The following is a 23,070-nucleotide window of genomic DNA, read 5'->3' as shown; positions in this document are numbered from 1 at the left end:
CAAAATCATCATTAGTATTTAGATTAAATCAGATAAAAGGGAAAAACTCTAGCAGGTGTTGTCACGTTGTGTGGAGGTTTTTAGAGGACCATAATGCAGAGACGGAAGCTGAGGGGATGTCTTGTAGATATAATGATGTTCCAAAGGAAAGAAAAGCAAAGTTCAAAACAAAACACAGAAAAACCAAGTACCAGGAGACCTCAGAGAAAACACCCAAGGAGTTAAGAAACAACAAGGAACCAACCAACAGTAACTGAAGAAGAGGAGTATAAATGGGAGACTGAATGAAGACCAGGCTAATCAGCAGATTGGGAGCAGGTGTGGACAGAGGAATCTAAAAGGAGCTGGGAGAAGGAGACTGACACAAGAGGGCAACAGAGGGGTAAAAATAAATAAATAAGAACTGAAATAAAACCAAAAACAACTACAATAACACAAAAAATGTAAATAAAACCAATGAAAACTCAAAAGCAAAACTTAAACAGAAACAAAACCATGACAGGTGTCTCCTGAAGGTAATATACTGAAACAGACTTTCCAGGCTTCTGTGTTCACATAAATGTTGAAGACAAAAGCACATGATATATTTTTTTTAACCTACAGCTACACTAAATGCACTATATTTTTATAGACATTTCCTTCTGCAACTCTCATAAAATACATTGACCCAATGAGTTACAAGAAATGAAATGGGAATTGACTTTCAATATATTTCTTTAATAAATATGATAGCAAATAAGAGAATAGTATATTTGTTTCACTCTTGGAAGCAAATATATATTTCTAAGCTAACTTTCAATCTTCAAAATTAAGAATTGCTCTTGCCTTTTTAAGTGATGTAAGGAGAAGAGAGTCAGATGAGAGTGCGTAGAAATAGCACCGCATGCAGAGTGTTTACAGATTTCTCCAGGCTCACCACAGGCATTTACAGTGAAATGTTTAGGCCAATTAAAGGCTTTTATTGAGCTTAAGACTTGTCAACGGGATTGTTGGCACATTGCTTTTTTTGTTATTATTAAGATATTTGGAATTCTATTTTAATTGTTAACTTTCAAGTGTCTGAAAACATTGAAAAATATTTAAACAAATATTGGTATAAAAAAAACACAAAGATTTTAGAGTCTATAAAAGGTTAAGGAGGTTGATTTATTTGCACAGCATTCTTTGTGGTAAATATATAGCAAATTGTAAGGCAGCGTTGTGGCATTTTTACTATAAATAAAAGCCCCAGTTCTTAGAAACAAGACAACTTGTCTACAAGTTGAGGCCTACAGCTACAGTAGCTGAGGTGTGCAAGACTGTCTCAGTAAGCCCACCCACAAGAGCCACCAGCGAAGAAGATCACTCCTACGTTAAGAACACAAGCCACGCTCTGCTTTTCACCACCGGTAGGCCTAATCCCCTTGGCTGCAGCCTGATTCCTGCAGTTTGTTACCACACAAAACCACAGGAGCAACAGAGTTGGCTCAGCCCGTGGTTTCAGCAGGGAACAGAAAGGATGCCTCGATAAACATGAAAACATCCTGTCATCAAAAAATATCAGACACAGCTTTGGTAAACTGATGTACAACTCTATTTGTGGTTTTATTTATTTGTTGACTTTTTTATTTTGTATTACTTATTTTTCTTGTTTTGGATTGATGTAAGTACAACATGGCAGTGGGTATGGAAAAGCAATAAATTAATAAATTGTAAAGAGAATGATGATTAAAAATGATTAAAAGTGACAAAATACTTTTGTGAAAAAAAGGTATATTTTTCTTTCCTTTATATTGTGTCTTTGAAATTACATCATTGTTTGTTTTTCAATCTCACAGCACATTTTGCCTCATTTGAATTATTATTCAAAATAAAAAAGTTTTTAATTGCCTAAACAACAAGAAACTGACCTAATAATAAAGTGGATATTTTTCTTTCCTAATAAGACTGTGACTATCTCCACTGTTTGTGAAATTCTTTTGGGATATGGGAATATGTTATCTAGAGGATAGATATAAAGTTTACATATCTATTTCTTTTAATAAGGTGGAAAATTATCAAACATTCTAAATTAATACATTAAAACAACCATTGGATAATAAAAACAAATTCTGTAATAATGACTCATTTAGGCAGCCTGAAAAAGAAAAAAAACGTGTTCTTAATCATCTACCAAATAAGCTGAAAAAAAAATTGTGGCTCAATCTGGACATAAATTTCAGTTTTGGATGACTGCCAGGTGAATACATTTATTTAACTTTAAAAAGCATATGATAGTTTTATTGACTGCTTCGCAAACTGTGATGCATTGATGTGTTGTAAAGCTTCATTTCTGCTATTAAAATTCTTCTAATAATTTTTGTCTGCATTTATTGCAGTCATTTAAAGATTTATGCAATTTGATTTCCCGCACTGGCTGGAATACCATACCCTTAAAAGCTAACTAGGAAAATACCAAACAAATAAAATTACACTGTGAATCTGGTATGGAAAGTGTTTTATCACCATTGTAGATGTGATCAAGACAGATTTATGATGTTAAGATTATTTTGCTGTGGGATATTCTGTCTGACATTTATAAAAAAGAAGGCATCTATATGAGCTCAGCCCAAATACGAGGCTTGGGGGCCTATAAATATACATATATATGCTTTGTGCATGTTTTCCCCATAGTGATAAAGCAGTGCAGCCTTATGTTTGCATCACAGCCAAGAGGCAGGTAAGGCTGTTCGGTGTAGTATATTTCACTTCTTGAGTCCATGTTTGCAGGCTCAGAAATGTGGCTGTGTTGTGTCTCCACTTTCTGTAAGTATGGGATAAGGCCTGTTATCAATAGATTATGTAAGTGGATGCACCTCAAAACTAACAGAATCTACACCCAGAGCAGCAGCTTTGATTTATTGTTCCTCCAAAGCCATTTAAACACAGTTAAGATACTGAAATTTTCAAAAGAAAAAAAAAAGGCAAATGAGAATGCTAATTTCTGCAGCGTAATCAAATAATCTTTTTGCAATGTTTCTCTGTAATTCTCCATGTAAAAAGTTAGCAATATCAAAAGGCGAGGTGTGCAAAAATTACTATTTAATGCGAGCAAATTACATACAAAGACTGAGAAGTTGCTTTTAACTTATTCAGACCCGAGGTATAATTGTAATAAAACAGATTGAAAGCAATGCTTGCAACTTTCAAGCATTTTCATTAGAATGCTTGTGTACAAAAGGAGGAATTAAGAACGCAAGAACTGTCAAGCAAAAGGTTTGTTTCACTGTGACATAGGAATCAATGTAAAATTAAAAAGGTAAAAACTCTCACTACAATCGCTAAATATGTATAATATACTCTAATTTGAAAATAAAGATGGATCTTATTTTTTCACTGTTGCTAAATTAATTTTGGACATACATACAAACCTATATAGTATTCCTTATATTCCAGATGCATAAAGATTGAATGTCATGATGTATTTAAAACAAGCAATTGGTATGTTATGCGTTTTATGCCATATGCCTTTTATGCCATTAATTCTTCAAGCTTATACCATGGTCTGAGTGAATACTCAATTTTGATTGGCTGCAGGGTGTTTGTTGGAAAGTGTTTTAAGACACCTATCAAAAAGTTCCAACCAAATAGCCAGATTGTCCAGGGGCGGTTACCTTGGCAACGCATAAGATCCAGAGATAGTAAATAGTCTACTCAGCTGCTTCTTGTAAAACATGTACAAATTTAACAGAAAAACAACATTTGCTTAACAATTAATTTATATATATTTTTTCTTTTTTGTGGTATAAGTAGGATGTCCTTTCATGGTGTCTGTTATGGGGTTGAACAGTTTGAATCGTTTCCAATATTGGAACTCCACATCAGACATTATCCCTTGCGTCAAAGTCCTCAGATCAGAGTTCTTTTTATTTTAAAGAGAGTAAGGAAAACTCTACCACCTTGTTTCTAGTGTCTTTGAATAAATGCTTAGACTTAAACTTTTTGTAAGTCAAGCAGACAGAAAATGGTTTGAATATAGCTATAAGAACAGTAATGACATCTTGCAGCCACTTGTGATTGCTGGTTTTACCCAGTAGACTGGTTCAATCTTCCATGATGCTGGATGTTTCTATGCTGTAACAGAGTTTACTGTATCAGTCTGCAGCATGTGAACAGAAGAGCTTTTTATTAACAGCATAATTGACAACTTGACATACAGAACAAACAATACAAGGTCCACTGATAATAAGGATATCCCCTGGATCAGATACTACCCTATTCTAAAGGTAAGGACATCATTTTAATCAAATGTTCTACATTTTCTTGGCAAGTACATCAATTTAACCAAACCTTCACCTGCACCTAGAACTCAATAAAGACCATACTTAAATATGTGGCTGTACCCCCACTGGATATGACAATAGTCTGGTCTGTCAGGGTGTAACACACAACAACCTCTGCTGCAAAATTAGACCCACCACTGAGTCAACTGATAAAAGGATGCTGAGATGCAATTACCATAAAAGCTGGGCCCCCTCAGAACTACTTCTTCTTTGCACCCCACAGCACCCCTGACCTCCACCTGCCTCTAGAAAAATACTTGCCCCCCCCTTATTTTCCTTCACAATATTCCACTTATAACTCCATTGTGTCCTGCAATTTGGGGGCTCCACTGGGAGAAGCAATCCCTGAACTTCTATTCATTTGAATAACTGTATATGAGTGTTCCTGCTGTGTATATTCACCATGGGATTGCCTTTATCTAGTAATGATTCTTATGAGAAGTACTTGATGCCTAGGAAGTTAAAGACACCTAATTCCTGCTAAGTCAAATTATGTGGAGCTAATATCTATATGATTTGGCTTTCTTTTTCTACTATAGCATATTTTTTCCTCATTACTGTATTTATTCTCATCCGATTCTGTCAGCTCTTGATCCGTCAAATACTGCAGTTACACTTAAAGTTGTGCAGGAAATGTGGCCGATAAAAGGAAACAAAGGGAACACGTTGGCAGGAGCATAAAGGTGTTGATGTGAGGCAGAAAGAAAACAGCACTCAGAGGTAACCTTTAAGGAACATGGTCATTAACACCTCCATTACTAACTCTTCTGTATGAGCAGATCTATTAGTCATTTACAGCCCACTCTTACCATACATTTTTTATTATTTTTATTATTTTTTATTTTGGGTCGGGGTTGGTGTTGGGGTGGGGGGGTTAAAAAGCAGGACTCTTTAAAAGACATCTTTGTTTTCTTTTCAGCATCAGTCAGTCATGCATCGCTCAAAGATATTGTTTACAAGCTCCTTTGCATTACGTTGATCTGCTTACATTTATGCAGACTGTGTAGACTGGTATGGCGGGCCAATTGAACCCTGTATATTCAAGGCATGATGCGTAAACACAGCGTTTAAATATAAAGACACTCGACAACTGTTGTCAAATTATTTCATGGCTTTCAAAATGATTTTGTTTCACATTTAAAGCATTTCAAATTATTGTCAGCTGACATCTTTGTCAATTTCCCTTCAAATGATAGCATTGGTGTGTCCCTTTGTGACCACTCCTTTTTTAAAACTCCATCTATTTTTCATTCCTTGCTACATTAATTATGTGTTTTAGATGATACTCATCTTATAATCAGCATGGATATATATCTTACATTTGGCGTCCTCCGCACTGTTCAACAAGCCCCATTTGAAATCTTCATTTTAAAGACATGTCTTAAAGCCCATAAGTTGCAAATTATAATTATGCTTTACAATATGAATTCCTGATTTATCCAATTTTTGGAAATATCTTATCTCATCCTAATAAAAAAAATTATACTTTGCACATGCACAGAGTTATTTGCACAGAGTTATTCTCATCCTGTTGGTTTTCCAGTATTTACATCTTGTGATCACTTAATTTACTAATACTAGGCCTTTGTCTGGTACACAATCACTTGAGATTCTGAGCTATAGAATGTGATAAGACAGATATTTTTTTTGGGCCATTTTTATTCCTATAGCATTTCACTTTGCAATAAAAGGCTTAGGTCAATATTTACATGTTTTAAAAGCTGTTTAAGGGATGAAGGAAAGAAAACAACATGGACCTCTGGCAAAACAGCTTCATATCTTAATTATATATATATATATATATATATATATATATATATATATATATATATATATATATATATATATAATTGTTAATGTACTAATCCAGTATTTAAAAATCTTAAAAGTTATAAAAAGAGAATGCAATGAACAAAGTGAGTCTTATAATATTAATGACTAATTTGGCTGATTTGCTCTCTTAATATAAGCATTTAACTGTACTCATTAATACATTAGGCGGAACATGACCTGTTTTTAGGCGGATACTTGCATACAGATACATTCTATTTGTCACATGAGGATTTATTTATTTCTGTTCTTGCAATTTTCAACTAATCAGACAGGTATATCACAAAGTTAGTCTAAATCAAATTCAAAGAGTGAAACTCTTAATGCAGAATTTTCACACAAAGTCCATGATCTGAACATTTATTGGTGTTCATTTTTATCAGAGCTTATATTTAATTAAAACCAAAAAAGGCCTTGTTGGTTGTGTGGTTAAAATTTGAATATTACACAAGAATCCAAAATGACACAAATATTCCACCCAATAAAAAAACTATCCGCAAAGCAACACCTGACTGTGGGTTGATGTTGTATGAATTACTACATAACTGCTGTTTTCATGGAGAGCATCAGCCTGTGATTCTGCTGAGGTGATAAGAATCCTAAGGTTGCTCTAAAAATGGCCTTTTGCTCATTTGTATTGTTGGGTCTAGTATCTCCTCTATTCTTATTGATAAAACTGCATAGTTTTTTGTGTGGTTTAGACCAGGTGGGTTTGCTGGTAAATTAAGCACATTGATAATAGAATTAAAGTAGGTTTTGGTACTGTTGGCAATGAAAGCAGCTCCCAAGTGCTACTGTGAAAAGAAAGCCATTTGTTAAACTTTTGATGTAGGTTAAATCATCAACATATTGTGTCAAAGAAAATTTATACTTGGGGCCAATATAAAACAGTCCATTCCTCTCTCTTCCTACTAGACAAGTTAAGATACTCTTATCGTGACTTTGGTTAAAAAAAATGGCAACAGTTGTATTTCATCTCTTTGACACATCCATGTATACAGTAGGATATTCAAGGGGAAAAAAGCCAGAATTCATGCATCAGGACTGTAATCTCTTGACTAGGCTGGGTTGCACAATTATTTCAATGCATCTTTCTTTGTTGTTTGTGGAGATTTTTCTGCTACAAATTGTTCCTCTGCTTAATTTTCCATTAGAATGCTTGGATACATCAGTGTGTGTACAGATAGCTCCTTTAGCAATGAGGCTTGGTGATCTAGTCTTGCGTAGAGTTTTAGTCACCGTCTGCTGAGCAGCTATCCAGTTTGTAGTCTTTCCTTGATTTCAAAGGTTTAGAACATATTTCTATGTAAAAAAAATAAAATAAAAAACACTTTTAGATCTTATGTAATGTTGAAACATTCCAAGAAATTTTATTCTAATTCGCTGTATACCATAATCTTGAATAGAAAGAAAAGTAAAAGCTTACATTTTAATACATTTTAGGTATAATCTTCATAAGTCTTAAATTTTTGTGTTGTTTTTTGTTGACAATTTATTTGAAATAGCAAAAAAAAGAATGAAATCCAACTCATCACAGCGGTTTACAAAAAAGGATACCCTGAAAAAGGATTATAATAAAATAATCTTACATTTGTTTAATCCCTCCCCACTATGCATAAAGACCCATGTAAATAAGATAGATTGCTATTTAGTTATTTATTTAACATAAAAGTTATCAAATGCCATGAAAGGAAAACACTTTTGCTATGTTGGAAGGATCTATTTGAAAAACGAACTCATGCGCCCAAACGTCCTAAGTAAATATGAGCCAAGTCAATTTCATCTGAGGTCGTGCATGGTGATGCTCTGCCTGATATTGTTGTGGTCATGCTCAGTGTGTATGTGTTGTGGATGTGAGTGGATCCATCCAGCCAGTGGAGTTAGGGGCAGGGGTGGAGCTGGGATCGGGGGGGGTTGCTTGGATGGACCAAGCATTTCTTTGAAGTCTAGATTCCAATTAAACCCCTGACTGAGTTCTAAGCGCACAAGAAAAATGACTGAGGTACATGACATGGCCAGGTCCCCTCGTTCAGCCAAGCCTCTCCTTTTTAGCCCCTTTGTCTCCCCGCAGCTCCTAATATTTATGATCACATCTCCTGATACATCCCCCACAAAGGACGAAAAAAAAAAAAGGAATAGAAAAAGGAATAAAAAAATGCAGAGGAAAAAATATGGGATTTTAAAACAAATGTAGCTTATTACTGTGAAGAAAAAAAATACATATTATATATAAACATAAAAGAGGGGGACAATAACCTATAAAGCAGAATAAATTTACAAAAACTGGCATTTTTTTAATATAAAAATTCAAATGTCAATATTCATACCTTTGATTCTGTTTAAAGCAGTCACATGAACACTTGCTTCTGTTTATAAAAGGTAGAAAGGTGCCAGACAGGATTAAAAGAATATATAAAGATCAAACACAATAAACTGTCTAACAAATGCAGAGACAAGCCTATTAGTAGGTGCATTTCATGACAGCAACACAGCTAATTCCTCTGTCAAAATTACTCTCTTACTAGTTTTCTGCTGCAGAAAAAGCTATTGAAATCTTTATTTGTTGACAATAGATTTCTAGAAAAACATTCAGATGCTTCCTTGATAAAACAATCTTTTCACTTAACAAAGAGCTTCAGTGGCAGTTATGTGCAGTAATTTTTGGTGTCATCAGTTTACCCCTGACAGTAAAAGCAAATGATATATGTAATGTTACTCCAGCATAATGCCATTTAGCTTTGAAAACTTCACAAAACATCTTTACAAAACCAAGAATCAGGCTGCCATTCCGCACAGTTTTGTTTTCTCTTGAAAAAGTGGTGGTAAAACAGTGAAGGTGCACCCTAGCTGGGGGACATGTTTTTGTTGAAAGTGAATGGTGAAAAATGTCGGATTTCAGAGGTATCACTCCTGCAAGGCAACCGCAGGCAATTCATACAGTACCTGGCACTATGTCTACACTCCTCCGTTTTTCTGTTTTTATTTCTGCACCTTTCATACGTGAATTCTATTCACCGGCACACTCTGAACAACACACAGTAGGTAACGAAACATACTCCATAATTCATATAGCATTGAATTTCATTTCCTTTGCTCTTAAAACTAAGATAGAGAAAGAAACACTGCACAGTCCTTTCCTTCACTCCGCACAGGCAATACAGTACAAAGAGCATTAGCACAGACGTGTATCGCTGCTTTCCGAACTGAGTAGTCAACAACCTAACAACGCAAATACACAAACTAAACACACAAACATGCTCTGGAATAAAATATTTAAAAGTGACACAGACACCTGGTCAAATGTTCATATGATTCTCAAAGGAACCACCCGGAATAAACCACTTCCTCCAGGGAGATAGGAGGAAAAAGAAAAGAAGTAAAACATTTGAGGTAGCAGATTCGAGCGGGAAGATGAGCTTTCTGTGATGAAGGATCCAGAGATGGAATGAAGCAGGAAGGGGTTAAGACCAGGAGCAGACAACCTTTTATCACACCGGAGGAAGACAGGGAGCTGAAAGGCAGAGAATGGTAAATATTTCAAGATGATGGGTGACATAAACAAAAGGTTTACTCTCATTCCCACTTTTTAAGTTTCAAAATTTCAGGCTGGTAATTCATAACAGCACTTCCTGCTGACACAATAACACAGCACTAAAGAATACACCACAGCAACTCAACAGAAATTTCAATATCTGCCTCAATTAAGGGTTCGATTCCTCAACCTGAGGTAAAATAAGATCTGTTTTCCTAGTAGAAACATAAAAAAAAATAAATCACACATTTAATAATTTGATAATAATAATAAATACAAATCAAAGTCTTTCAAGGACGTAGTTATAAAAATTTCAGCTTGTTTTTATTTTATAACAAGTTCTATTAAACGACCTCCTTCTGTCGGGTAAGGGGGCACTTGGCCTCAACTCCATGTCACAGATCAGTCTGTCAGAGCGCCTGTGAAAGCCAGATAACCCTTTGATGGAGAGTACTGGTGGTTACTGTTGTCTGTACCCTCTACCTTTCCCTTCGAGCACATATGAAGATTTATTGAAGGAGAGGGCCAGGCAGGCCACGATGGCAACAGAAAAGGAAGCAGAAAGAACAGAGGATGGAGGAAGACACACCAGGGGGTGATGGGAGCTACTCTGACCTGCTTCAGAGGACACAGTGCTCAGGTATCAGCCCCATGGTTATCTGGCGGCTCAGTGGGACATATAAACGTTCTTTCTCCGCTCAAACAAAGGATGATCGACAAACCATGTGTTCAAAATTATATAGGAAGCTACATCAGTTACTGTTAATTGTGTTGTACAGTTTTTACTATTTATTAGAAACAAAAATACAAATATATTGCAATATCAGTTGTAAAAAAATATTTTTGATACAGATCTTACTTATTAACATAACATTCTTTTAAAGAAGTCAAAGAATCCAATGACATTGTTACAGGAAAGTAACATCAAATTTGGATAATTAAAAGATTGTGAGTCTAAAAAGCCTAAAATACTCCAAGAACATGTTTCAGCAACAAAATGAGAGCATTTCATGTTTTGAATAAAATACAAATAACTGAATATTATTAAGATTTATTATTACGAACATATGGACATTTAATTACCCAGGGAGAGTATGCACAGATACCACTACAGTACATTAAACAAGTATTTTCTGCTATTAATCATTTTCAGTTTTAACCCATGTTTTACTGCATATGATCTCATTTACTTTCCTCCAGAGCTGACATAAATTCTTGCAGCATATGGCTTTGAAATACCGCATATGTGGCAAATTGTTGCAAAGACAGAGGGAAGGAAAGCAAAGGAAGATAAGAGGAGACAGACAGAAAGTGCCAGAGAATAACGCACGACTCATAGTGCCCTCTTCTGCTTGAAACCTGCATCATGCAGTTTTTTTTGTTTGTTTTGTTATCAGCAAAAAAAATCTGCCTGCCTCTAAACAAGGTGATGCTTTCATATTTTACAGTTCTTCAGATGCATGATTGTTCATACTTTCTTGCGGGATTTTAATAGTATAAATAAATATTACACTTTCATTATGTGGCAACATTAGGAATCTAATAATATTCCCCTCATTATATACCAAATACACAAATATATTAGTTAAACAAATCTTTAGAATATAATCAGTATAGAAATATTTGTTGTAAGGTAAATTAGTCAAAATTTTTCTTCTCTGTATTGTTAGTAAAAAGAGAGTATTATAACAAAAGACTAAGAATTCCCGTTCACTGTAGAATTATTTTTTTTTAGGTTTGATCTCTGAGTATTTTATATTTAAGAATGTTAAACAATTGAAGTCTAGATCTTTAAAAGTAGTGAACTTACCTTTTAATCTACCACAGAATCAGATACCAAGAATCACATAAAAATGCCTGCGTTATTACTTAATGGCCGGATTACAAATAACCTATAAATAGTTGGTCTCGATTTACCTGATAACACTGGGTGTTGGTTTTTATTTGTTTGTTTGTTTTTTGTTCTTTTGTTTTTTTGTTTTTTTCAGTAGTTGTGCTGAGGCTGTGCAGCCCTGGGTAGACGCCCACGTTACCCATATCAAGAGGTGCTGCTAGAGAATTATGTCCATAATCTGTTTCCACTGACCTTCATGGTGCAGCACCTTTTGACCTTTGTTACTCTATAGATGTTCAATTACTAAACCCTAAACCCTGATAGACCACAATTTTTATTTTTTCCTCATACCAGTGACATTTTTTATTTTTTACTTTTAAAGAAGTGCTTCTGTTTTTCAGCTTCGTGTGAACTTGAAATACTTTCAAGGATGAATATTCTCCTCTTGTTATGGTGCAGTCCAAAATGAAATGGAAAACACAAAGCTCTTGAATTTCCTGGGCTTATTACAAGAAAATAAAAAGTATTGTGTGCTGCAGTGTGTTCATACAAAGAAAGAATTCACTTGCCCTTGTGGGCATGTTTTACAGCCGAGTTCAGTACATCCATACATGTCATATTCACCTAAATATTGAAGGTGCATGCAAAAAAATATTTAAAAAACAAGCTTTAAGGGCTTTATTATAGTGTGCTAGCATGTGTAATCACCTGTTTTTATCAAACTATAGATTCAAAGATCAACTTTGGTCATTTGAGTTTAATGAAAGCTGTGTACGTTAAAACAGTCATTATACCAAACAAAAGAGACAACCAGGTAAGCAGACAGCACGAGTTGGGGAGATGCAGACAAAAAGGACCCCAGTATTTGTGCCCTTTAGGTTGACTCAAAACCTTGTAACTCATTCTTCAAGCCCCCCCACCCCCTCAAATACACACACACACACCCCGACTCGCTCTCACACACCTCTTTCCACCAGCTCCACTCTGAATAGAGCAGAAGTGAAGAGGAGCCAAGGACACATGCTGTTTGCCACCCCTCTTTCACATCCCTATTCCTCCTCAGATACCTCCTCCATTATTCATATTAAAAAACAGAGTGATGTAAAGATGAATAATAAATGCAGTCAACACAAAACAAAAGCTGGCCGACCGGTGCTGCCACTGTGGTCAATTCATTGAATTTATTTATATCTATCCATGGGAAGTTTTAGGACAAAACCAGTTAGATTTAAGGTTCAACAACCTCTCTAGACATTCCATTTGAATTTACTTTTTAATTTAAGATCTTAAAAAGATATAGAGGAGCTAACCCAACCTGAAAACATGTGTTGTAGAAGAAAAGTGATCCCTGAGAGGTTTGTGTTTGATACTTCAAAGCTACAGTAGCTGTCTGAAATACATCAACAAACTTACTGCGGGAGATCTTCACACTATGCAGCTAACACAAAACATTCAGCTAAAGCTGTGATACCGACCAAAGAATTTTATGACCAAGATAGAGAGAATGATTACATAAAGGCTGAATCGCTGTGCAATAACTGCATTATATTATACACTGTTTCCTGAGGTTTAGTGTCTTGTACAAACATTTTATTCTAGTCCAATACGGTATAAATTGTTTTTCTAAAAGAGAGCAAAACAGGATTACACTTCATGTAAAAAAAATGTTTCAAAATACAAGAATTCAAGGGAAAAGTCTATCAGCCCACTGTGCCTCTTTAAGGATGATTAGATAACTGCTTTTATCTTCTTAATGTGATTCCTAAAAATTCTGTCCTTTATTTCTTGAACTTGAGATGGCATAGATCAAAAACATCCTTGATGTTTGCTCTGTGATTAACATTACAAAAATTCCCCATGCAGTGCTTCACAATTAATATGAGTCCGACACATTGGCTGTCTGACTGAATATCTAATAGAAAAACAAAATGGGTGAGGATTGCATTTTGTTTTCAATGTTTTGCTCAAGCGGAGCAATGCCGTCAAGCCTGCTTTTTTTTTCTGAATGTCAGACAAAAAAAGAGAGAAGAGATGGAGAGGGAGGGATCCTGGAAGATGGGGGAGGAAAAAGAGGAGAGATGGAGCCGCTGACATGCACTTGTCTCCAATCTCTTCGAATCCATTGCACAATTCATCTGCTTTGTCTCTTCTGCTACGGATGAGGACAATCAGACCAGACGCCCATTAGATTCTTCATACTGCCCCCCCCCATGTACCCCCCAACACACACACATACACACCCCAAACACATTTTTTTTTATGTGACATGCTGACTGAAGGAAAGCCAATGCGATTCACGAGCCTCCCCAAACGGGGAAATGTCAGAAAAGGAACCCACATCAAAACCAGGTTGTCATGGAGATGCAGCAGAGTCCAGAAATTACAGTTACACATAGAAGCTGAAATACATAAACTGTCAGGCTTTTATGCACATCCTGACAAAAAGACACACGATATATGTACAACTGTAATGTGTACATTTTGAAAATAAATATCTTTTTACTGTTAACAGGTTTTGGGGGCTTCAGGAATGACAGCAAACATCGATGGAATGATTAGAACAAAATGGTAAAAATTTTAATTATACATTTACATGCAAATTTAGTAAAATTAATATTTGCTTAAATAAAAATTTACCTTATTTGAGAGTTTTATTTTAAAAAGAAAATTTGATTAGAAATAAATCTGAATTCGCACTATTTACAAATGGTGCAATAATAAGATAAATATGGTGTAAAAGCTTAGAAATTATAATAATAGCATATTTTCCTTAAGAAGAAATAGATAGTCGTTTTCTCACTTCAATACCTGAGCATTTGTGTTTAAAAGTCTTCTCAATGAAAATAAACCAGAAAAAAAAATTATTGACAAATAAATCGACTCCAGTTCTTGGCAGATCTCTAAATGCTTCAGGGAAATTCGACAACTGTCATGTGACCACAGTGTCCATCCACAGTAGCCATTCCTCAGCCAACAGTGTTATCAGCATCCTTCCTGGAATGCTTGGCATTTCAATGATTTTTCCCCACAACAAAAATAGGAGAAAAAGAGAGAAAGAATGATGGAAGTAAGAGGATAAAAAATGTGCTCCTTCGCCCTCCTCCTTTAGAAGGATGCCAGTACTTAGCTTCTGCTTTTTTGAGCGCACTACACCGGTTCTTCCCTATAGTACAAGAGGATCCTCTGTCCCAACAGCCATATTCATACACCACCAGGCCTTGCTGGGGTCACTTTATTGAGGTTACCCAGCTCTGTGCTAAATAAAAAAGTGGAGATTGAGGGATATTAATGGTAAATGTGGCATGGTTACTGATTTAATACCCTTTCTCTGCCCTCCCTTTTTTCTTTGTTTGGCCAGAGGAGCTGAAGGCTTAGGGATAAAGGTACTGCTCAAATCATGAGACAGGGATAAAGCCAGGAAGAGATAGCGAGCTCTGACCCAACGACAGAGCAGTGGATAATTAAAACACCCAGGGCCCCCGAACTGCCCTCATCCATCTCTTCATCCTTTTTCTAAGGTTTTTCTTCTTTGCTTACACACTCACCCTCTCCCTTCACCTAAGAAAACTCTCTCTCTCACCCACACACAGCTCTGTGTTGCAAAACATAAGCGAAGCATATCAAAATGTTGACTTTCTAACGCTGAGATCCACCAATGAAAGACCATTACAGAAAAATCCCTTCCACTAACTTAGTGCAATCTGTTTAGTTTTCATCTGAACATTTTTCTGCATCATAAATGATTTTCGTTTTTATTTGATTACTCCCAGACAGTCTGCCTCCACTGTCTCATAAAAAAACAAAGGATGGGGACAAACTGGCACACAAGAATTTAGTCTGTTAAATTTATAAAATGTTGCTGCTCTTTTTCTTCAAATAATGTCTTTAGGAATGTTATTATTTATCAAATGTATAAAATAAATGATGTAGCTTTTCAACTAAAGCTCTGCATTTGAAATTTCATACTCGGGATAACACTGATTTAAGATCTACAGAGAGGAAATTAACCATAATCTGGCATGTGAGCCACAGTGAAGATCAGAGAAATTCTGCACACCATCATAAAGAAAGAAAAAAGCCTATGGATGTCTGTGCATCATTTACGTTTATAGCAACCAGGCAGAAGACAGGGCACGAAAATTATGTGTGTGTGTGCCTGTCTGCTTGTGTCAGGTGATCACAATGCTCCAGCCTTGAATTTGCAGCTGCTAACCGCACTGGTGGGCAGGCCACACTGCCCTCTCTTGGTGGCTCCAAAACATTGCTGCTGAGAGTATATATAAAAACAATCACATCCCCAATTTTAACGCCATCTTCCATCCTATATAACTTAGTCAATTTACTTATCTTTGTGTTTGCTAAAACTAGTTCTTGTTATGTTTTAAAGATGTAGCCTTACAAGTGTTTGCTTTGCTTTAATGTTGATTAAGTGTGAGTGACTGAACATGCTAGTTAACTCAAAGCCAGTCCATATGTCATTGTGTGGTCCCTGACTGAGCCCGGCAGAGCCTAAGAGAATCCCATGAACTGCCTGTGAATGAGGATGTGTGAAAGCAGGGATATGGCTGAGGAATAGCAGGCTCAGAAGGGACCCCCACACATCGCCCAGACTGAAGTCATTACCAGCCAGGCTTTGATTTCCACATGCAAAAACCTCAGGTTGAACACCAATGTGTTGTTCCCCCGAAGCACAGCTTCTGCTAAATGTGTTCATGTGGTTTCAGCTGTCTGGCTACATGGAGCAGTTTCAGAAAGACAGAGGGCAAAGTGCTAGCACTGATGAATTTTGAATGTGTTGAAGATGATTTATTAGAGCACTTAAAAGGTCTGCAGGATGTCCTTCACACACAGCTCACCCCGTAATAGACCACAATGTGAACTGATACTGTTCCCACTAACCATGATATTGTTTACAAAGTCAGAGATTTGGCTTTAATGCTTCTAAGTGTAAAACACATCCACATTGTATTTGTCTATAGCTAGGGCAAAGGCATTCCTCATCTTTCTGCATAAATTTGTTTTTTTTTAGGCTCCAGTACTGTACTGTCTGGAAAGGAGTTTAAGGGCATGGAAAGAAAAATTATCACCTGCTGGCTACTGATCCACTTGGTCGAAGACTAAAACAAAAGATGCAAATTTCACTTATGTAAAAACGGAAGATCTTCCCAATTGTGAAACAATTTATTTCCCCTGTCTTGTAAAATAAAATACAATGTTACCAAACATTAGCATAATAGATAATTAATTAAGCTTTTTAACTTCATTTTAAAAACCAAAATTCCAGAAAATAAAAGGAGGAGCATCAAAGGTATATCTTATAGCATATTTGAGAGAGAAATAAATCACAATTATTTAAGAAAAAAAAGTTGTTTGATCGCTGTCATTTTAGACAAGGTCAAGGATACAACTTTTACATAGTATGTAAAAAAAAGATTCACTGCAAGTCTCACCCTAATCAAGGTTTTTTTTAGATGCATCGGTGAAAAATCGAGTTGCAACATTTTTTCACCATTAGTAAGGTAGAAAGGTATTTGACCATTCTAAAAATGTAATGTAATATATTATATTACATACTTAATATTGTCTTAGACTGAATAGCATTTATTTTAAACAGATGTTTTAACAACAACAAAAAAGGATTTGATCAGTGCATTTACTGTTTCAGATCAAACAGTGGAATCTATGTTTTAATCTATGTTTACCAGGGAGGTGAAATAATTCAGTCCAATCTTCTGTCCACTAAACCCTGCAAGCTTGACTTGTGAAGTGAATTCTGTCATCTGGACTTGCCTGCAGGAAATCCCAGCAGACTGTGTGCAGCTGAAAATTTCTTCAAAGGGGGGGCACCAAACAGCAATTTAAGACACATACAAGTTAGATTGTAAGTAGAAAAAAATACGTTTATTTGAATAATTTATTTCCAACGACAAAAATAAGATAAGATTTTTTTCCTTCTCCGGATGAACCAGGCACTTATTGTGCCATCCCCACCTGTAATGAAATCTGCATCTGTGGTTGTTTTGGTTCATCTGAGCTAAAACTAGCCAGAAAAGGATGAGGGTGTTTGACATTTGGGCCTTAAGAGTGTCCAAGCTTTTATAAACAAAGTGGTTCACGAATATATTAAAATGGAAAAATACAATTAACAGTTAAATTTAACAAAGGAACACCTAGATACACTTTAGAAATACACATATTTGTAGAAAATATTTTTTCTTTTAATCATTTTCAGCATTACTTATGGATTCAGTGTGCTTGTGTGAAATGTCTTATGCCATCTCTCAGCCAACGGCTTTCCTGCAAATCTGAATCCAGCGCAGGGTTAAAGTCAGCAACAACAGATCTAGCAGCTTTAGTCTCCAGAACAGCCAGCTTACACAGATAAGTGGGCAAGGCTGGATAAGCCTTGCTGAAGTATTCTATTACATTTCCAATTACTTTTTGGTAAGTAATACAGGCAGGTAAAGGAAGCTACTGCACAACATGAAATGTGTCTAAAAATTCTCAATTTCTATGGTTCCATAGTTCTTGAAATTATATTTTGAAATATAGATATTGTATGGAAAAAAAAGGTGAGAACAAGCAACACATTTAGTTGGGGATGCAGCTCTGGATATCAATCACAACAAGTGGTCAGGGCCAAAACAGTCTGGATAACAGCTCTACGGCGTGGCCTGAGCAGCCCCCTCACAGCCAACACACAGAAACCAGGACCTCTAATAGGGACAAATTGGCAATGTCTGTGCGAGCCGATGCTGTGCGCTTGGAGCTGGGAATTGATAGTGATGCCTAATGATCCTCCTGGGTAGATCAATACCAATAATCCTCTTTCCCACCTATTCTGCCTGTTGACGATGGAAAACCTAGAAGAGAGGGGTAAAACCTCAGCCAATAGATGGGTCATAGAGTTCAGGTCAAAAGGTGCTAACTTTTGCTCACATAATTAATGTTTTACAGACACTCTCAGAACTACAGATGTTTATATATTCAAATAGTGCAGTATTGAAGCAAACATAAGCTTTGACAGGTAAAACCACAAACACATTTAAACCACTTTATACCCATGCACAGAGTGGTCAATATTTATTTTCTTTTATGTATTTATCAGTGTGTTCAGTTTCACTTGCCATGAGGGCCTAGTTTATATCTATTATTTACAAAGCACTGGAACCACAGGCTCCCAAAAATTTCACTAAGATGCAGTTTGTAACAAAGAACATGTTTTTGGTAATATGATTTCTCCACCAAACCAACAAAAAATATACAATGGCATATTATTCTTGTTGTTTCTAAAATTTTGAAAAATAATTCGCTTACAAGCACAAATTCAATATTTTGCTACTATTCAACAACAAGATACTCTGTCTTTATTAATAAAGTACTGCTTTGCCTATTTTCACCAGATCATACTGCAGATGAAAGCCAAATGTTATTGTTACTTTATTTTGGCAATTTGAAACATTTGTTTTATTTTTGGAATATAACAATTAATGATTAATAGGTAGAAAAAAATTATATATATCTATTTTAGCTAAAAACAAAATGGAGAAACGAACTGAGCAGCCAGGGACATGTCCAGCAATACCAGGGTAAGGCGAAGCATGCAGTCCCAACGGACCTACATGTGCATGTTTGTGTGTGTGTATTAGTGTAAGCTCTGAAGTCATAAAGCCTCACATCATTCTGGTGCACCCCGTGGTTGGCAGCTGATTACTCCCACCAAACACATCCATACACTTTATCCCAGCTGTCACAGTGCATACTCATTACCCTCTGCACCAGCCAGCTGACTCCACGAGGCCACGCCCTCCTGGACATGGCTCCGGGCCCATGCAGGGGAGGGAATTTATGCATATACTATCAAAGTATCTCTAAACATTGCCTATTGTTAACACCAAATCAGCACTAGATATTAAAATGTACAAATGACTGATTGTTCATGCCAAAAAATTATTTCATGCATGGTTAAATAATATAGAATCACTTTTTTTTTGTTTTCCTTATTTTAGATAAATGTATTAATTCAATGTTGGGTCTAAATTGAAGAATGAATCAACATTGATCAATGGAAAGAGATTTTAGATTGTAGCTGAAGTATTTTTTTCTATTATTAACATTTGTGAAATAACCATGTTAATATGATAAAGTGTTTTGAAAATAAATAAAACTGATTTGGGTGTGGGGGTTTTGGTCTGTTTATGGTTTCAAAAGCAACCCATTCGGGTTTGAAATTACAGAAAATTGAGATGTCAGTATTGCTTCTCATCTGGACTTCTAGGTCTAAGGTAATATAAAATTTTCTTGTATTTAATTTGGCAAACCTACTATTATGACACATGTACTAGCAGATGAATACAATATATAAAAATCCATTCTCATATTGACGTTACAGTGCTTATTTTTGCAGTGTGAATATCTGTTTCCTACGTTTTAATGCCTTTTTTAAAGGTGCTGATCATGCCGATTTCAATCAAAGATTTTAAAGTACATGATAAAAACTGTAAAAGTAAATATTTTAGTAAAGATATTTCACATATGTGCTCTTTATTAATGACTACTTTAATTCAAAAGACTTAAAAGAGGGGAGAGAATCTGAGTAGAGGGAGTGACTATTCAAACTTTAGACCCAACCTTATAGCTTTAAAAAATGAATACCTTTTAAAAGGGGGTTTTTGTTTTCTGAAATCAAGTAAGTAAGCCTAATTTGTCTGTTATTGCACCCTTTGGAAATAAAAATCAAAAGTGAGGACCGACCAACCACAAACATTAAACATGATTGGAAAAACAAATAAGTGTTTCAGTGATACAGATGGTCAAAATAAATCTAGAAATGTATGCTTTAAAAAACATATTGAAGTTAGATAGATATAAAGATTGAAAACTTGCCGGAATAAAAAAGAAGTTCAACGTTTTCATCTATTTAACAGTAAAAAACTGACACATTTAACAGTCATCCCAAAGAATTTGCTACAACCTCTGTGGTAACACACAATGAAACAGGACTACCAGTATGCAAACAAATTTAAGGAGATATATTGAAAAACGAATAGTACATTTTAGTAGAGATGGAGTCATTTAAGAAGCATGCACTCTGCGAAAACCTAAAAACCAGATTAAGGTCAGTGCAAACATAGAAGCAACAGTAATCGAATCAAGTAGAACATTTTATTTCAGTCAGCATTTTTACAAGACAGCTTTTTTTCTCCCGATAGTCCACTTTTCTTGCCCCCCACTGTAGCTAAGCGCAGAGCTTAAACAGGAGTATTTAATTCATTACATCATTATGTCATCTCAAACTAATCTGTGCAGTGGCCTCAACTGCTTTGACATGCAAATGGTTTAGAAAAATGTCTGGGGAGGTAAAAAAAAAAAGGGGGGGGGGGGTCACAAAGCAGCAATCATCACATCTTGTCATTGGGGTGAAAATATGCCCTTAAGCTGCCATTACCCACTGCCCCCACATCTTTCCTTCTTTTTAGCATTTTATTTTAATTTATTTTTCTTGCCATTTCCTTCACTGACTGCAATTTGCTGCCTTTATCTTTGTCAGTGAATGCACTAAACAAAGCAGCGGCAAGATCACACCAAACACTAGCATCTGTTGAGGATCAGGCTCCCTATGGAGAACACATAAACAGTAAAGCGCATGGCACGTGCTTGTGTCGGGCCTCCTCCCATTTATACATGCCCCTCATCTGCATATTTACCAAAAAGGCCCCTCTGGCTTTCCCTTTATCAGCAAACCCCTCCCCACGGCCTCATCAGCACATGCCGTTTGACTAAGGGAAAAGCAAGAGAGCTTGCAACGTGTGCCGGCTGGGAGCGCACACTAACATCTAGTTGATACGCAAACACACACAAATGCAAAAAATCAATTTCTGCACTCTCTCTATACAAATGTGCAATGCCAGAGTAAACAAAAATCAGAAGGGGAGTTAGTAAGATCTGGCTGATGCGAGCGTTGGCCATGCTCATCTAATTTCCACCCCTCCTTCCGTCCTTCCCTCTCAACCCCCCCTCCTTCTCCTCTCGTCTCTCTCTCCTCTCATCATCAGGTACCTGGTGACGAGCGGCCCGTGATAATCCACAGCCTCTAACCAATCAATCAGCAGCATCATAATCAGCAGCATAGAGAGGGAGAGAAAGAAAGAAGCCCATAACTTACCCAGGGTCGCTTCCAGTCTGCTCAGCACAAGTAGAGGTCTGGTCAGAAGCCCTGGCTGTGGCTATGTGGAGAACTTCACCAGGATTTTAAGAAACAGTCTTAATCTATCTCTAACTTTACCAAGTAAAATCACAGTTTTATATTTTTTTCCTGTATCATAAACATGAAACCAACATATAAAGCTCTCCCCCTCCCTTTTCCTTTTTCAGTCTGATTCTTCCTCTACCTCTTCCTCCCTCACTCCCTTTCTGTCACTCTCTCTCTTTCTGTATTTCCCTCTCTCCTCCCTTAGTGTCTGCCTGTTGCAACAGTGGACACATACACACTCCATACTGTGAAGATATATCAAGATGCTTGTATCTCAGTGGAGAGAACACCATAAGGCTCGCTGGTGTGGTATCCCACAGATTTTCTGGACCTTGTCTCTCCGTTTGTGTTCAAGAACTGAGCGAGGGGGGGTATGGTGGGAGGGAGCAGAGAAGGAGGGTCAAAGCTAAATGTTTTACAAAGAACAGGGGGACAAAATTCATTTTTTTCCTCCAAGAATCAAACACATATTCCATCTCTCCTTGTTCTCTTTTATTCACCCTTCCCAAACCCATCATACCCCCTCCTTGGACCAAATTTCCGCTCATAGGCATTCCCTCTCCAGACATCAGCATCCTTTGAGGGGGTTATCTGTCTCCAGCAAGAGGAAGAGTTAACGCCGCCTAGCAGCCTTATACATTTTGCCTTGAGGGCGAGATAGCTGAAAAGCCATGTGCTATCATCATTTTTTAGGGGCGTCGGAAAAGCAAAGACAAGAAAAACATACTGGTTTTACACAGCTCCCCTAAAGATCTGATGCCGAATTTAGCATAGGATTACACAAAGACCTCTCATCTGAACCCCTGAGCAGAACCCCTATTCCTACAAACTCTGTGATTCCTCTCCTCCCCCACACTAAAGAACAAGGTGTAGAAACTCCACACAACCGGCAGCTATTGCATATCACCTAAGTTTAGTTCTACAACAACAGCTCTTTTTAGGGGGCAGAGAAAGAAGGAAATGCTGCAGTGTTGTAACTGTTCAGGCAGCATCTCTGTGGAGTTATTCCTAATAGAGCTCCCATGCAGCAAGTATTTCCGTTTCTCCTTTTTACAAAGAGCTGTGGCTGACTGTTGTTTTGTATTGAGGTATTAGTGGAGAACACTAGAAGGTCTGGGGTGATGAGCAAACTTGTACACTAGGATGGCTTAACTGGCCTTGAGCATACAGGAGCAGGGTGTGTTCCACATACTTTAACATAGTACAACATTGAGAGGAAAAACAAAGCCCAAAAGAAAAATAATGATGCACCCCCACAACACCTCCAACTCCAATCCCAAGAACTCCTGGGAATGCATGTCTTGGTTATATTAGGGTAGTA

The 23,070-nt window shown here is 36.6% G+C and overlaps 1 protein-coding gene across 1 annotated transcript in view; it reads right to left on the bottom strand.

Annotated features, from left to right (window-relative positions):
- The window catches only part of zfhx3 (zinc finger homeobox 3), a 315,185-nt gene extending 293,206 nt beyond the window's left edge, over positions 1-21,979 (bottom strand). Inside the window, exon 1 of the mRNA XM_015384203.1 lies at positions 21,663-21,979. The gene's annotated coding sequence lies outside the window, so the exon portion shown is untranslated. The remainder of the gene's footprint in view (positions 1-21,662) is intronic.
- Positions 21,980-23,070: the final 1,091 nt, after the last annotated feature.

Source organism: Cyprinodon variegatus, unplaced genomic scaffold (assembly GCF_000732505.1).
Source record: "Cyprinodon variegatus isolate N-32 unplaced genomic scaffold, C_variegatus-1.0 Scaffold307, whole genome shotgun sequence".
Taxonomy (NCBI): Eukaryota; Metazoa; Chordata; class Actinopteri; order Cyprinodontiformes; family Cyprinodontidae; genus Cyprinodon; species Cyprinodon variegatus.
This window is presented reverse-complemented; position numbering and strand designations above follow the sequence as displayed.